Below are 13,653 nucleotides of genomic sequence, written 5' to 3'. Positions count from 1 at the left end.
TGTCATTCATACATGAAGGAGAGAGAAAGGGAGTCACAGATGTTCAGAAGCTGGGGAAGGGGTCTCCACCAGCCAGCTCTACAAGCCATGTGAAAGGAAGTTCTTCAAACTGGAAGTCCTGTGAGTAAGAGAGCACAGCTCAGACCGAGTGCACATTCTGAAGGTCTGTCTTTGTAAACGTGCTGTATACACTGTTCACGTTAGTAGGATAACTAAAGAACAAGACAGCTAAAACAGTAACTGCGTGAATGTGTTAAGAAATGGGCAACATGGCGAATGGAGCGATGACCCAGTGGTTAAGAGCACTTTCTGCCCTTGCAGAGGACCTGAGTTCCGTTCCTGGCATGCCAGTCAAATGGCTCACAACCACCTGAAACTCCAGTTCCAGGTGTTCTGAGCCCTGCCTCTGGCCTCTGTGAGCACTGAACTCATTTGCACACACTCACACAGAGACACGTAATGAAAAATAGACTGAAGGATATAAAATGGAGGAGCTCAGTACAGATGAGGTTTGCGTTCACTCACCCTATACCAAAAAAGTAAAATTTGTTGGGGCTGGAGATGTGACTCAGCAGTCAAGATCACGTACTACTCCTGCAGAGGCTGCAAGTTCAGTTCCAGACAATTTTATTTTTCGAGACAGGGTTTCTCTGTAGCTTTGGAGCCCAGGCTGGCCCCGAACTCACAGAGATCCACCTGCCTCTGCCTCCCGAGTGCTAAGATTAAAGGCATGCACCACCACTGCCCAGCTTAACTTGGCAGTTTTAACTCATTGGTTGAGAACAAATGATCACTCCTTGCTTGTTGGGGGCACAGACTGATTCCAACTCCAGGAACAGAGTTATGGTGTGTGTCCACTGAGGAGAAGTGGCTTCGAATGACGGAGTCATCTGACCTCTACCCTATAACACTTGCTTTTCAATGCACCACCAAATGTTTGGTTTAGTCTATATATTGCTAAGTATTCCCTTACATAATACTACTGTAAGATGGTAATTTTCACTTTCATTTTCTCATTGTCTTCGTTAGGCTATGGAGTGGCACTCATTTTTGAAATATTAAAAAGAAATGGACTCCTACAGAAACATTGCTTTTAATTATGTTCTCCTTCCGTCTTGACTCATACCAAAGTACTTTCTGAGTCCCCTCATGGTGTACTCTTCATCCTGGGAGTTAGGAGAATCATAGTTTGATTTGTCTCCAAATATTCTTCCTGTTCATTGCATCCCCGTCTTCCATTAGTGTGTAGTCCCTCTAAGATGGTAACCTCGCAGTCAGTAACATAGAGTCTGTCACTGAATGATCTGATTTCTAACAGACATCCGTGGAAGCTGACAGAGATCATGATTAAACCAAGTACCCCCTTCTCTCACGTTCATCTTCATAGAAATGATGTCACTGTAGAAGAAAGACCGCTCACTCCAAAGAAAGACGAAAGGGTCTTTAATAAAGAGACAGTTCCCAAAAGGTAGACAGGGCTAGGGTAGGCTACGAGTGATTATAAAGCTTCTTGACATAAGAAGTTACAGACAGCAACCCTGGAGAATGGGTTACTGGGGATCATAGACAGTTCCAACAGGAGCTACATCTTAGGCGGATATACACATCATGGGATCGAAAACAAAGAAAGAAACACCCTTCCGTCTCCATCTCTTCCCATATTGTAAACTCCTGCTTCCTCCCCTTAGCAAATCCCAACCCAAAGCTGACAGGCACTGGGGCATCATGTACACAAGACACAGGAATCAATATCCTAGAATGCAGAGCAAAATAATGGCAGAAAAGACATCTGGAAATGGAGACTGGTAACACTCGGGAGAAAAGCATGCTGGGAAGTTCTACGCATCCAGTTTAGACATTAGGACTGAAACCACCAGCTTTGAACAAACTGAGTGAGATTTCTTCTATGAGTAATTCCTTTAAACTAAGACCAAGTCTACCGGGAGCTGGCAAGATGGCTCTGCAGCGGATAAATAGCACACTGCTTCCAGAGGATTCAAGTCTGTTCTGGAATACCTACGTCAGGTGGCTTGCTACCACCTGGATCCCCAGATCCAAAGGAGCTGATGCCCTCTTCTGGCTTTGATGAGCACCTAGACTCATGTGCACATACCCACACACAGACAGACACACTTAAATAAAAATAAATATTTTTTTAAAAGGAAGAAAAAGATGGAATCCACAGAAGAAGCTGTGCTTGCTGGGGGTACTACTCTCAGGAACTTTCCCTGTGTGACTCGGTTCTTAGAATAGTAAGCCTGGCTGATTGACACAGAAATCTGAAGTGTAATCCTACATGGCATTTACTGTTCCTTTTAAAGCAGCTTAATTTCAGTCTGGGAGGCTATGAGTTCTCCCTGGGTTCACTAAAGAAAAATGTCAGATAATAATAGTCAAACTTCTAACAGCACTTGTGAACTAGGTGTGGGCATCAGGGAATTCTGAGGGACTGGGGGGGGGCACTCTGCACCATAATAACTTTACACATCTTACAAATGCAGAATTCCCAGGAAGCAGAGAGTGTGTAGGACCACCATCCCAATGACTGGTCTAGTAATTGTACCCAATGCAGTCTAACTCCTAACACATGCAATCCTTTCTGAAAGCCACAATTAGCAAAGGTCTGTTTTTAGCCACTGCCAATCAGGTTTTCCCAGTAATGGGGTGCTAATCAACACTGGCTTTTCCTTTAGGATGAAAGAAAATTAAAGGAAGCACCAGCAGTTAGCTCCAGATGTATTTTAACACATTCCCATTTGAAATACTTTTGTCTCCCCTCTGCTTTAGTAAGGTTTGGGAGAAAAGAAAAGCAACTGAGACTCAAATCCATGACAAAGAAAAACAAAGACAAAGTCCAACTGTGTCCTCCAAAGAGAAATTAACATTAAAACCAAAATTAATAATTTGTTTAAGAAATACTTATGGTGCATCTCTTAAATGCAAGGCAAAAATCCATATTGAGTACTAAAGTAAAAACCGAGAGCCCTCTCCTAACGTTCTAGCCAAACATAAGGAAAACTTTGATGTTTTAATAAAAGAACAAAGAAGTCCCCACAAACAACATAGAGGATGGTAAATACTATGAAGAACAGGATGTAATACCAAAGCCAGAGAAACCCCTAGATGTCATTCAGACAGGGTGGGGAAAGAAGAAAACCTTACGCACTAAAGCATAAAAAATAAAATGCAGGGGTGCACCCACACACTGAGACAATGGAGATGTTCTATCAGGAACTCACCAAGGCCAGCTGGCCTGGGTCTGAAAAAGCATGGGATAAAACCGGACTTGCTGAACATAATGGACAATGAGGACTACTGAGAACTCAAGAACAATGGCAATGGGTTTTTGATCCTACTGCACGTACTGGCTTTGTGGGAGCCTAGGCAGTTTGGATGCTCACCTTACTAGACCTGGATGGAGCTGGGTGGTCCTTGGACTTCCCACAGGGCAAGGAACCCGGATTACTCTTAGGGACGATGAGGGAGGGGGACTTGATGGGGGAGGGAAATGGGAGGTGGTGGTGGGGAGAAGGCAGAAATCTTTAATAAATAAATAAATAAAAATTTTTAAAAAAATTTAAAAAAAAAAGAACACTTGCTTCTCTTACAGAGGACTGGAGTTCAGTTCTCAGCATCAATGTTGGGTGGCTCAAACCACCTCTAACTCCAACTCCAGGACAACTGATTCCCTCTTCTGGCTTCCACAGCACTGCACATACACCGTGCACATACCAACACAGAGATGCACATACACACATAGAAATAAAAATAAATTTAGAAAGAGATCCTATCCAATGTGGTGGGAAAACCCAGCAATCTGAGATGCTTACGAGATAGTAAAGTATGCAAGTCGTTCTTTTAATGTGATGCTTAGTACAAGGTCTAGTGTGGATTTTTATACTACCCAAAATGTAGGATTCGAGAAGGTTTTATTTGCTTTGTTTGTGGTGGGGATGTTGAAGATATCTGACTATGTAGTCCTCAAACTCATAGTCCTTCTGCCTCTGCCTCCATAGTGCTGGATTGCAGGCATGTGAGCTGCCACGCCTAGCCAAGAATGAGTGTGTCAATGATCTCAGAAAGCAAATACAGTACACACTATGGGCCTAATTTTATTTTTCCAAATACTATCCAATAGTCCTAATTTCACTGATTTTATTTTAAAAATCCCTCTGTATGATGGTGGAATGTGACTTTCATCATACACTAGAGTCACCTTGTGTGTCATTTCTGGGTCCTCATGCCACTGTTTTATGTGTCTGTTCATGTCCTCTGTAACATCCATGTTATTTACAGGGCTTCCCGTGCATACGAATATCTTATGTGTTAGTTCCCAGTCCGGTTTTCTTTTTACTGTTTTCCCGACTTTTCCTGGTTTGTTACACAGTCCCTCTCATATCCGCAGTGGACAAATATTTGTCGCTGTCTTATTTTTAAGGGATAAGCTTTAGAAAGGTAATTCGCCTAAAATTTCCTTTCAAATATCTTGTTTGCACTTGATCTACTCATCTGCCACATTGCAGGAATTAAAATGCAGCCTCTGTGGCTCAGAGGTGGGGGTGTGGTCCACAGACCGGGGAGAAGGTAGTGAAGCCTCAGTCTTAGGGGACAAAGGCAGGGAATGTCCTCTCTCAGGATTCCCTGAGTGCACAGGACAGAGCTAAGCACTTGGCCCAAGGAACTTGAAGGCAGACTGTGGCTCCATTACCTCCCAGTTCTGCTATCCTGGGAACCAGACCTTTAAACACACACACACACACACACACACACACACACCCCTTTTCAGAGAAACATTTGTTCAGATCATATCAAAAGCAAATGAAGGTAAATGATTGAAATTCTTACATGCATGTGATAAATCACGATGACAGCTTAAGGAAAGAAAAAAAAACCTACTAGTTCCCTTTAGAGGTTGCCAAGATTCAAAATAATGATAATGAGAATAAGAATAACCCAAAAGCTAGCCGAGGCCAACAAATTCTAAAAGTTGAACGAGTACATGTTGATTCTGTCTTTCCATATGAGCCACATTTCAGACTAAACAGATCCCAGGAACACACTGCCTGACTGAGTATGTCTCCTTGCCTCTCTGAGTCTTCTTGTCTCTCTGTAAATGAAGAGACATACCTCACAGTGATTCTAAGAGGATTACATCAGGCAATATGCAGAAAACTCCCAGCTCAAGGGCTTATCTCCTTGGCACAGTCATAATGCTTCCCAAGGGCTTCTGCATAATTAACCTGTCATGTACTTCCTTTTTATTCTTGTGACCTTTCTCCCATTCAGCAGCTCGTTGTAAAACTTCATCTATCGAGGGTCAACTGTACGTCAAGCACTTTGAGTCCAAATATAAAGACTAAGACACTCTTGATATCCAAGAACTTCTGAACTATTAAGAAGACTGAGAAAGTAAGCAGAGAGCCACAGACTGCTGTAGACTCAGGAGCTTATCCAAGTGGCTTTTATCACCCGAGTTCCTGTGCTACTAAAAAAGGGGTGGGAGAAAGAAGAGGAAGAGGAGTAGGAGGAAGAAGAGGGAGGAGAGGAAGAAAAGAAAGGGAAGAACAGAAGGAGGAGGGGAAAGGAAGGGGAAGAGAGAAGAAGAAAAGAGGAAGGAGGGGGATGAGCAAGAGGGATAGGAGCAATAGGAGGAAGGTGGAGGAGGGGAAGAAGTCAAAGACAGAAACCGTGGAAAATTACCAAGAAAATGATGACAGAGATAAGTTAACAGCAACAAAATAACAAAATGCATAGATTTCCCATGTTCTGGATTTACAGGTAACAGTGTCTGGGGTCTTTCCTGTACAGCCTGCCTGGCAACACACAGTCTTGTTAAGCTATTCAAGGCACGTTCCCTGTGCAGGACAAATAGAGCAAGAATCAAGATTAATGAAGACAAATAGCGTGAGCGATGGTAGGATCTAATTCAAGGTGAGCTGCCCCAGAGATGACAGCTGAGATTCACTCAGACCCCAAAACTATCCCCAACAGCAATTCATTATACGCACGAAATGAGATGAGAATCAATGACCCCAGCGTGTGCTCCTCTTCCGGGACTCTCCTGCAAGCAGGCGCTGAGCCAGTTGCAAAAATCTATTTGACTTGGGATGGAGAAGTTTCTGTTTTTAAAGAAATGGGAAGAACCAGAGCCAGAGGAACTGAGCAAGCCTGAGAAACTGGGCTGAAAACTGGTTCCTTGGTCATCCGTCAGATTCGCTATAACCAGTTGTGGACTGCTTTTTATTTACATGTTTGAATAGGAAAATAACAACAACAACAAAAACTGGGATTAAAGCAAAGTTAAGCACAAATATATGACTATACCACACTTTTTCAAAGGTGGAACAAACTGTTCCTCAGGTGACCAAACCCTCAAGTGTTTGAGTGGCATCTGTAGCTGTAACTGTTTATTAATTTTTAAAAGATTCTCATTTATCTAATATTTAGTATTTATATGTATGTGTATACTGCATGTATGTGCTCATATGTGCATGTGAGTAAGGGTGGAGTCCAGAAGATGGGGTCAGATCATCTGGAATTGGAATTATAAGCAATTCTGAGCCACCTGATCTGGGGACTGGGAACTGAACTCGGTCCTATGGAAGAGCAGCAAGGCTCTTAATCACTGGGGCATCTTTATCTTTGGCCAGCCGTTATCTTATGTGTATGTGTGAATGTCTGTGTGTGACATATGCATGCACACATGTAAGTACTATCGAAACGATGGAGACCAGAAAAAGGAAGCATTGGTTCCTCTGGAGACAGAGTTACAAGAGGTTGTGAGCTGCTAGGTATGGCTGCTGGGAATCAAATTCAAGTCCTCTGCAAAAACAACAAGCACTCTTAACTACTAAACCATCCATCTCTAACCTCCATCACTGCTATTTAAAAAAAAAAAAAAAAAAAAAACTTAAATGCAAACTCTTGGGCCAACGTTTTCATTACTTTTCCTATCTTGTCACATGGAAACTGGTAATGTTTTTGCAAACTAGACCACTGGAACATGTTGGTGCTATGCTATCCAGGTCCCACTTAGTTCTCCTGAGAACTACAGAATGAATGACCCTAAGTCTCCCTCACACCATCAGCACAGGCTCTGCTTTTCTATGCACTGACTTTTAGGTAAACCAGGGGTTTGTAAAGAGAAGGATAGCCAGTCTATGAGTTTTGAGATGGGATCAAGGGACCCTGGTTACATAGAACTCCATACCATCACCCCCAAAGCAAGTTTCTTCCTCTTTTGCTCAAGAAAACATTACCCTGGAGAAAGAAATAAAGGCTGATTTGAAAATCATTTCCTGCATCCGGGAACACTGAAGTTGAAATTTTTAAGGGGGCTTGGAAACTAAATATACATTTAACAGTGATGTTTCTCAATTCCTTGGTATTTCCTGCATTGGCATGGCAAATAACTCACTAAAGCAACTCAAGTCTATGTTGTAGTCACTATAGTGTACAGTCTGTTATGGCAGGGAAGACAACGGTGGTAGAAGTATGAAGTTACTGGTCACGCTGCATGGGCAGTCCCAAAGCAGGTGACAGCACAAGCCAGTGCCCAGCTACTTTCTCCTTTTTATTCAGTCTAAGACCCCAGCCTAAGGAATGAAGTCACTTACATTCAGGGTATGTTGTGGAACTTCAGTTTAACTATGTAAAGATGTGTGCATTTGTCTATTCTGCATTTGTTTAACCATGTAAAGATGTGTTACTGTTTTACCTACATAAGGCATCTGATTAGTCTAATAAAAAGCTGAATGGCCATAGCTAGGCAGAGAATAGGGATAGGCAGGGCTTCTGGGCAGAGAGAAAAGGGGAGCCAGGTAGTCAGGAATCAATTATCCAGACATAGAGGATGCAGGAAAGCAGGATGAACAGTACATAGATGAGGTAAACAAACCTCAAGGCAGCACAAAAAAAATTAGTAGAAATGAATTAATGTAAGCTAAAGAAAACAAACTAGAAACAAGCCTAAGGTAAGGCTGGGCATTCATAATTAATAATAAGTCTCCATGTCTTTGGGAGCTGGTTGGCAGCCCAAAGAATATTCCAACTACATGGCTGGGTCTCTCCTTTAACTGACCTCTCTAGAAACACCCTGGTAAAGACAAGGGTTAGTAGTCCAGGTGATTTTAAATCCAGTCAAGTTGACTATCAAGATTACCCATCAGAACTTTCATGAAACAATGTCTGGCTTTTCCCCCAAGGAGTCAGAATCATCCCTGGTTTAGATGAAGCATCTGATAATATTTTAAAACCTCTTCAAGGCTATTGGCAGGCAACAGCTCTGGGAACGGAAGCATCTTTGACTGCTGAGGGTGTGGCCACTGGTAGGTTTATTGCAGTCCAGTGGATGGCTCCATGAACCATTCATGGGCAGCACTAACTGAACTCTGTGGGTTGCCAAGAAAGAAGAAGATGCAAACTTTGGAAGAGCTCATGTTAGGAGACACGGTCAGAATTGGAGAGGCAATATGGAGGTAGTATATATATGTGTGTGTGTGTGTATTTCATTCTATATATGTATGAAATCCTCAAGAATAAGGAAAATTATTTTTTAAAAAACTTTTTAACATAATTTTTACATGTATCGAGGTTTGAGAACCTCTGTATTAGAGGGACCTACTGGTCAAGCAGAAAGGGTCCTGTAACGGAAGTCTGTTGAAACACACATTCCTGTTTCATTTACCAATTGCAATTTGTGTGTCTACATCCTAATCTCTTAATTAATAAGAAGGTGGCAGCCCTGTTGATATGTTCTTGTGAGTTTTGCAAACCAATACATTTTACCCGGGAAAAAGAACACATCGGTACTAGCAGATGTGCGGACTGCAGCCTGGGAAGACAGCTTCTTGACTTTTTAAAGTCGTGGAACAACTCAGCAGCATAACTGAAACTGTTTGGTGAGGACTGAGCATGCTCAGATCGTGTATGACCCCTCCCTCTCCCCGTCCTTTCTCACTGTCATGGAGAAAGACAGACATTCAGGTCACTTGGAAATAGAAACTAATGGAACAGATGTACAGATCTGGAGCTCTCGCTCAGGACAGAAAAGCGGAGAAAATGGAAATGGAAATTGAGAAAGGCATGAAGGGAAAACACTCGAAGATCTGAGCCCATTCCGTTCTCTAGAGTCCTAGACAGAGAAAGGATGTTACAAGAGACAAGGGGGAGAAAATCTGCAGGTTTCCCCCATCTTAGGTACTTTAGGAGTCAAAATGTCCCACAGAACACTGATTAGTGGTGGACAATGTCTGAGAGCTGCAGTAGAAGGAAGTGGAGGCCCAGCATGATTTTTCTTTTCATTTTCTTTATGGGATGAATGAGGGTTAGGCTATCTGAACAATTAATTTGTTTTATCTAACACAAATTTAAGTACAAGCTGTCAATTTTCCATCTGGTCATACAAGGACAGTGAAATTAGGCCAAATGACAGAGGGATTAATCAAAGCTAAGCGATTTCGACTTAGAGCAAGATAAAGGTTAGAAAAGCTACATTTTGTGGATTTAAATAGAAAATAGAATTGTACATTTAAAAATCACAGCTATTTTGCAAATAAGTTCACTTCAGCTCCTATTGGGGAAAAGAGCATATGTGCTTTAAACTGTCAGGTACCGTGTAGCAATAAAGAATAGTCAGGAAATTGTTCGTGTTCAGAGGTCAGAGGTCAAGAAGGGAAAGGCCCTACAAAGCAGACAAACGGAGTCCGGGGAAATGCAGGGCAGTGCCCTGTGAAGCACACTGTTGGGAGGAGCTCAGAAAAGGCCAATAGGAATGAAACCTAGTAAAGGCTTCATGCTACCCACACGGGCTATAGATAAAATAAACCCGCACTGAGAACATTCAGCACTGATCTTGTAGACACCGGAACAAGGACAGAGTCAGTTGTTCGGTCAAGTAGCCAAAGGAAGGAAGGGTGAAATGATTTCTTCCTATCCTGAACCATAAGCAGACTATATGACACTGAGGTATTAAAACTTACCAAACTATCTACTCAATTATTATGGAATCTGTAAGTATATGAGAGATATACACATATGAAGTATGGATTCGCACATAAGTGTGCAGGAACACTTTTGTTTATGCTTGCATGTATGAGCTAACAGCAATGTCATTGTCTTCTAGTTGCTCTCTCGCTCTCTCTTTCTCTCTCTCTCTCTCTCGTTTTTTTTTTTTTTAGAAAGGGCCTCATTCACTAGCAAACACACTTCCATGAGACCCAAGAGATGCTTGACAGATTTACTAAGGTCAGAACTGGGGAGAAAAAAAAGGCCCTATTGGGGGACACACACACACACAAAAGCATGCCCATGTTCCAAGCTGACTGCAGCCATGGAGGGGGTTAGAAACCTAATTAGCAGGAGAAAGAGAAGAATGGCTGCAGAAGCTGCTTGCTGCTGAGGAAGGAGTGAATTATGGAGAGGCAGTCCCCACCATGCCTAGACATGCCTAGTGCCTGCTGCTGAGGCAGGGGTGAGGTGTGGAGAGAGAGTTCCCACCATGCCTGCTGCTGAAGGAGGGGTGAGGTGTGAAGAGACAGTTCCCACCATGCCTGCTGCTGAGGAAGAGGTGAGGTGTGAAGAGAGAGTTCCCACCATGCCTAGAAATGGGAATTGAGTGGCATTGAGAAAGGCTCCATAGGAGCCTACTCCCCACACTAGACACAAGGCAGGAGTGCTGCCCGTAGGGAAACATCAGAAAACAGAAAGATAACAGAACTCAAACCCAACTCAGCCCTAACTGACTCAACACCCCACATCCAAGACTTCAAAGAAGGTTTAGGGAGAGTGTGAAGCCGGAGAGGACCACAAAACAAATTCTGTTTGAAAAATGCCATAACAACATATCTTTGTCAAGCAACAAAAAGGAAAATATCCACAATAAATCATCTTTTTGTCTTGTTTTGTTTTGTTTTTCGAGACAGGGTTTTGCTGTAGCTGTGGAGCCTGTCCTGGCACTAGCTCTTATAGACCTCGAACTCACAGAGATCCGGCTGCCTCTGCCTCCCAAGCTTAAACAATCCATTGAAGAAGGCAGATGATGTGGGACGGGTGGGGAAAGCCCATCACAAGGATAAGCCTTCTGGAGAGATAATCAATAAAATGCTGAAAATTCTAGTAGATTTTATAGCTGTAATATGTATTCCTTTAACTTAATCATTGACAAAAATAAATATCTAAAGCTATAGATACACACTTTGGTTTTCCTATACCACTAATTATATGAATAAATGCCATGTCCTAAATTTACTTAAGGAACTTTAGAATTCATAGCCTTTATGTCTGACTCTGCCATTTAATCCAGTCGCTCCCAGAAGCACGCTCATTTTCAAAGACACATACTGTTACATACATCCTTACCCTTGTGGAAGCCTACATATTCACACACAAGCATCTTCCATTTCCAAACTCCTTCTCCCTGGACCTTTAGAAACAGACATGCCTTCGCTATTACCTCCTTGTCTGGGTTTAAAGAAAGTAATTTGCCATTCTCAATTTTAATTTCATCATGAGTCAATGAGAAAAGTAGTAATCAACAGTTTGGGAAGCTGCTAGAAATGTGATAAGACAGGCCAAGAGGACTGAGTGCAAAGGGTAAACACTGGCCACCTCCACCAAAATAAGGGAGCCAAACCAAGGAGGCCCCGAATTCTTTTTGATTCACATCGAAGTCATCTGATGGTTTGTTTCCAGTATTTTGTATCCAGTATTTAGTACCTGGTTTCCTTAAATGCAAAATTCTCTAACTGATTTCCAAGGTCTCTAAATTCTTAAAATTCTATGATTCTTGTCAAACAGAGCATTTGAATTTCTACTCTAAATTGGTATGTATTCCATTCAAGTGAAAGGCCAACATCTGACATCTACCTGCAGAATGAATAAGTGATCATCAGATCACACACACACACAAACACATGAATGCATGCACATAGTCACACATGCACACATGCTCACACAAACGCCTATGGAGTTCAGGACACTCGTTCTGTCTGGTAGCAAGACACAGCATTTTTTTTTCTCTAGCTTTCCTGTTTAAAGTCCTAATTTTTTTGTTGTTTATTTTGGTTCTTTTGTGGCATTAATTTTCATTTGATTGTGTCAAGTAAAGAACGGTGATCATTAGCAAACCTTCACCCCCTGAATGCATGAATCTTCATTAAAGTTTTTCATTCATTTTTGCTTAAACTGTTTTCAATTTGTTTGGTAATTTAACCAAAAATAACCCTGCAACATCTGGCTTTGGTTTAAAACCAAATGTGACAAGATTAATGACATCAGAATAAGTTCCCCAGTACGGTTATATAAAACACAGTGCTGCCATCAGGACAGCTTGCTGAGCTGGGTATCAGTGTAAGCAAAATCTCTCAGAGAAAGCCAGTGTCAGAACAGCTAGTATCTGTACATAGCCCTGACTGTTGGAAGTTGCTATGTGCACTCGGCTGACCTTGAACTCACAGAGATCTGTTTGCCTCTGCTCAGACTGAAGGGATGAACTTCCATTTGCCTGGTGCTACAGTTTTATTTTGAAGTAAGATCCGATGGATCAAATTAAATTGGTGTGACTTCAGAAGACGCATGCAACACACCAGTACATGCTATTCGTGGTATAAATTAGAAACTTATCTCACAGGGCCCCAGTGTCAGAGAAGAAAATCAGCACAAAGCCTGCATATGCTGTATTTTTCCATCAAGTTAACTATGCCCTGGGCTCTCCCATACATCCTCATTTCAGCCACTAGTGTTTGTCACTGTGCTCACAAAGCACATTTGCTTTGCCCTTTCTTCTTATAAAACTGCTTCTCTCTGCTCACAGCAATAAATGTAAAGATGCAAAGCATTACGGAAATGCATCCTCTTTACTCGTAATAATTTATGGAAAGTTGAAATCTTTGAGTCTCCTACTTCCTAGGCCTAGAGGCTCACTCTGTACAGAGTGCAGAGCTGTACACCTAGTTTCTCCACTTGAAATAGCACAAAGGCAGCTGTCTCCTGACTTCCTTGTCTCCTAAGGAATCAGAAGCCCCCATGCATAGCCGGACTTCGGATATGGGGTATTAGGGAAGGAGAGTAGAATGTGAAGGCCAGTACCCCAGGTGTTTGTGTAACTTAACATAAAACCTACCCTAAACATGGAGAGCCGAGGCATCTGCATTTGATCACACATAGTAGTTCAGTGTAAGGAGAAAGGTATCGACAGCCCAGGTCTATTAACCAAGGTCTCCTAAGAAAGCAGCACAAAGAGGAGATTAAACATGTAAGGGTTGAGCTGGGGGTATAGCTGAGTCGGTAGGATGACTGCCTAGCACACACAATGCCCTGGGATTGATCCCCACCACCACATAACTGGGTGTCCATTCCCATAATCCCAACACTCAGGAATTAGAGACAAGAAAGAGGATAAGAATGTTCAAGGTCATTCTCAGCTCTGTTATGAGTCCAAGTCTGGTCTGGGACAGATGATACCCCATCTAAAAAGAAAACATGAGGATTTTATTGAGGTTTCTGTGTTAGAAGATACAATAGGCAGCAAGGAACGTGTGGGCTTTCCTTCAGGTCAGGGTGACCCAGAGGAAAGATGGAGCAGAAAGCTATGTGACTCCCAGAAGTCTTCACTACAACCTTGGAATACTGCCAGCCAGGAGCCTTTCTCGTGTG

This window comes from Chionomys nivalis, chromosome 4 (assembly GCF_950005125.1).
Source record: "Chionomys nivalis chromosome 4, mChiNiv1.1, whole genome shotgun sequence".
In the NCBI taxonomy this organism is placed as follows: domain Eukaryota; kingdom Metazoa; phylum Chordata; class Mammalia; order Rodentia; family Cricetidae; genus Chionomys; species Chionomys nivalis.
The sequence above is the reverse complement of the archived record's forward strand: the minus strand, read 5'-3'. Positions refer to the sequence as shown.